The sequence below is a fragment of the Lynx rufus genome, unplaced genomic scaffold (genome assembly GCF_022079265.1).
Source record: "Lynx rufus isolate CCGP_SWC_20201006 ecotype Redwood Valley unplaced genomic scaffold, mLynRuf1.p SCAF_6, whole genome shotgun sequence".
Classification (NCBI taxonomy): domain Eukaryota; kingdom Metazoa; phylum Chordata; class Mammalia; order Carnivora; family Felidae; genus Lynx; species Lynx rufus.
Window position 1 is genome coordinate 79,583,086 of NW_025814878.1, and position 4,746 is coordinate 79,587,831.

Here is a 4,746-nt window from a genome sequence, read left to right on the forward strand (position 1 = left end):
TTACTATCTGCTCCACTGATATTTCACAACATTTGCAAAATTTGGTTTACTTTCCTTGAAGTTAAAGAGATAAAACTATGACATATCTTCTTTCCAAGTATTTAAATGTTATATATCAGCTTTTTACAGGCTTTTCCCAGAGGCAACATTACTCATAGCTTTTTTTTTTTTAATAAAGCTGCTTTTTTGGCTCCCCTACAACAAGGCAATGAAAGAAGATTGATAAAGAAAATGTCATGTGATTTGTAATCAGCATTTGACAACTTCACATACTATATACCTATCATTGAAATGACTTCTACAACTAAGTGAAACTGTACCCAAAAGTTTTAAGATGGAAAGTTAACATATAAAATGTAGAAAATTAAGGCAATTATGGAGACTGGTGGTCCTAGGATTTGAATACCAGAAAAGGCAATAACTCTGAATTGTAATAGTGGCTTTCACTGATCTTGAACAAATCACTTCATTCAATTGCCATCCATTCATTCCCCTCTTTAAAAATGTTTATAATAATACCCACATCTGTGGATATGTTCCAAGAATTACCCAATTATTAGGTTATAAAGCACTAGGAAATTTTAACTCTGCTGTGAAAACAATTAAGTGCATGCTAGCATATAAACATGACAGAAAACTGCATATTTACCTGTCTTATTTTGTTTACGTCTTGATCACTATCTGAGGACATCTGACAGTACAGCTGCCTAAAGTTAACAGGATATGGGAAAGTATGTCCAGACTATCCATTTTTTAAATTCCTTCCTAAAAATATTATTGCTCTTCCTCTGGAATATATTAATCATATACCACTTGCTCTCTAGAAAATATAAATAAAAACTACATCCTCTAACTTTCATAATTGTTAGACAAATATTTATACTTCTCTTGGACGATAATTGATAAATGTTTCCTTCGAGGTACATCTTACTCAAAAACTCCTTGAATGCAGAAACCATGTTTATACATCTTGTAGACTCCCATAGCAACCAGGAAAGGGCCTCTCACATAATATGAAGCTCCATAAATATTTTTTTCATAAATATTTCTTAAGCTGTTCTCTCTGCTTAGGACGGGGAATGAAAAATAAGTAAGACAAGGTTCCTGTTCTTAAGCAATGACACATATTATCATACTGTCTTAGATAACTCTAATACAATTTGCTATAATAAAAAATGGAAAAGGGAGAGATTGTTAAGAAATCAAAGCTGACATTTTAGTCTAAGGACAAATAACTCATTATACACAAAAGAAGCAAATAGGTAGAGGGAATAACACAAGGAAAAACATTGTACGTATAAGGTTCAGTGAGTAGTCCAATGTGTAAAGCATAGAGCAGATGGCAGGAAGTGGTAGATGAGACTAGAAACAGGGTCCAGTTTGTAAAGGTCTCGCATTGTATACCAAAGAATTTGGATTTTATCCTAGAGACAAATGGTCTTCAAAGTTGGGTGCACTCACCCAAGAGCATATGTAAAATTATTCCAGGAAAAATCACAACATCTATTTATATTTATCTTTTCTCATCCTTTTACATTTTGAGTGTTTGATGAGTGTAGTGTGTGTGTGTGTGTGTGTGTGTGTGTGTGTGTGTTATAAAGAAAAATACATGTGTTGGATGCATATTCATAATTTTTATTGATGGAGTACAAAATCAAAAAATGTGAAGACCTAGGCAATAAGCTACCACCAAAAGGCTTTTTTTTTAACTTAAAATTTTAAAAATCAGATTTATATCTTAGAGAGATAACATTGAGGTACATATAGATGATATAGGCAAAAGAATTTTTTTCAGCCTTATTGAAATATTATTGACATGTAGCATACATAAGTTTAAAGTGTTCAATTTTGATATGATACATGTATATATTGCAAAATGAGTATCACAATAGTTAACACTTCTATCCTATCACATAATTACCTTTGTGTGTGTGTATGTCTGTAGTGATTACATTTAAGATCTACTCTCTTACCTACTTTTTTTAAAGTTTATTTATTTATTTAATCTCTACACCCAACATGGGGCTCAAAGTCACAACCCAGAGATCAAGAATCACCCACTCCTCTAACTGAGCCAGCCAGATGCCCCAACAACTTTTAATTATATAACACAGTATTATTAATTATACTCCCATGCTACACATTACATTAGAATTTATTGTTATAACTGGGAGTTTGTACCCTTTGACTGACATCTCCATTTTCCTTACCGCCCCCAGCCCCTGGTAACCACCATTGTACTATTTCTAGGAGTTCAGCTTTTTTAGATCCTGCATATATGCAAAACATACAGTATTTGTGTTTCTCTGTGTGACCTAGTTCACTTAATATAATGCCCTCGGGGCGCCTGGGTGGCGCAGTCGGTTAAGCGTCCGACTTCAGCCAGGTCACGATCTCGCGGTCCGGGAGTTCGAGCCCCGCGTCAGGCTCTGGGCTGATGGCTCAGAGCCTGGAGCCTGTTTCCGATTCTGTGTCTCCCTCTCTCTCTGCCCCTCCCCCGTTCATGCTCTGTCTCTCTCTGTCCCAAAAATAAATAAACGTAGAAAAAAAAAAAATTAAAAAAAAAAAAAATAAATAATGCCCTCAAGGTCCATCCATGTTGTCACAAAAGACAGATTCCTTTCTTTTTATGGTTAAATAATATTCCATATTCTTCCACATTCATATTCCATACTCACTTCAATATTCCATTTTATATATGTTACATATCACATTTTCTTTATCCATTTCTCTGTTGATGGCTCCTTAGGTTGTTTCTAGATCTTGGCTATGGTGAATAATGCTGCAAAAAAAAAAAAATGCTGCAATGAACATCAGGGGTGCAGATATCTCTTTGAGATAGTGTTTTCATTTCCTTCCGATATATACCCAGAAGTGAGATTGCTGGATCATATAGTAGTTCTGTTTTTAATTTTTTGAGGAATCTCCATACTGTTTTTCACAGCAGCTGTACCAGTTTATGTTCCCACCACCAATGGTGCGTGAAAGTCCCTTTTATCTCTAATCCTCACCAATACTTATCTCTTGTCTTTTTGATAATAGCCATTCTGATAGATGTGAGATGATATCTTATTGTGGTTTTTTGATTCATATTTCCCTGATGATCAGTGATGTTGAGCATCTTTTCATGTACCTTTTGGCAATTTACATGTCTTCTTTGGAAATATGTCTACACAAGTCCTTTGTCTAGTTTTTAATACTATTGCTTGGTTTTAGTTTTGCTATTGAATTGTATACGTTCCATATATATTTGGATATTAACCCCTTACCAGACAGATGGTTTGCAAATATTTTCTCCAATTTTGTAGGGTATCTTTATATTTTGCTGATTGTTTCTTCTGCCGTGCAGAACATTTAGTTTGATATAGCTCCACTTATTTAAGTTTTTATTTTGTTGCTTATGCTTTGGGTGTCACGTCCAAAAAAAAATCATTGCAATGACAGATGTCAAGGAGATCTTTTGGGAATTTTACAGTTTCAGGTCTCACATTTAAGTCTTTAGTTTATTTCAAGTTAAATTTTGTGAGTAGTGTAATATAGGGGTCCAATTTCATTCTTTTGCATATAGTTATCCACTTTTCCAACACCATTTATTAAAGAAACTATCCTTTCCCCATTGACTATTCTTGGCTCCCTTGTCAAACATTAGTTGACCATATAGGTGAAGGTTTATTTCTGAGCTCTCAAGTCTGTTCTATTGGCCTTTGTGTCTATTTTTAATGCCAGTACCATACTATTTTGATTATGATAGCCTTGTAATAAAGTTTGAAATCAGAATTTCAAAAAGATAATGTAAGAGAGAAATATTTTTAAAAAAGAAAGAAAGAAAAGAAAAAGAGAAGTATGGAGAAGAGAATAGAGTGGAGGGAAACCTTAGACTTTAAAAAAAATTTTTTTAGTGTTTATTTATTTATTTTTGAGAGAAAGGGAGAGAGAGACAAAGTGTAAGCAGGGGAGAGGCAGAGAGAGAGGGAAACACAAAATCTGAAGCAAGCTCCAGGCTCCGAGCTCTCAGTACAAAGCCCAATGCAGGGATCGAACCCACGAACCATGAGATCATGACCTGAGTCAAAGTCGGATGCTTAACCGACAGCCACCAAAGCACCCTGAAACCTTAGACTTAATGGAAATTTTTCTATCAATCATATCTTTTAAAAATATTTTAACATTCCTCCTTAAATAATTATACCTAAGTCACTAAGTTTAGTTGATACCCTTGTATAAGTTATAAAGATATGAGAAAAAAATGGTTAGTGGAATTTAACTCACATAACTGTATGAGGAAAAGATCTCCAGATGGTGAAGAGTTTCTTTATAAATAATAATGTGATACAATTTAAAGAAAATAATTACTAAATCCTAGAGATTCAAACCCATAAAATGACAAAATTAACCCTCAGAAATCAATTCTCAGATGATTGTCAAGTTTGGCAAAACAAAACAGAACAAAACAAAAAATTGAATAAAACATTTCAATTACCAATACAATTCAATAATCATGATAATTACTGATTATTTATTTTAGAGAAAAAGCTAGGAAAAAGAAATGATGATTTTATAGGACCACACTGTTCATCCAAAAATTATTATAAGGTTTAATATTTCTAAATTTAGTGGTTCAAATATTGTCCTCCATTCAAATTTTTACTCCCTGTATATTTCTATCTACTTGTAATTCTCACCTTAGTAGTCTCACCAAGGCCAAAATAATAAGGCACTGTGAAACATGATAAGCACAGTGAAAGA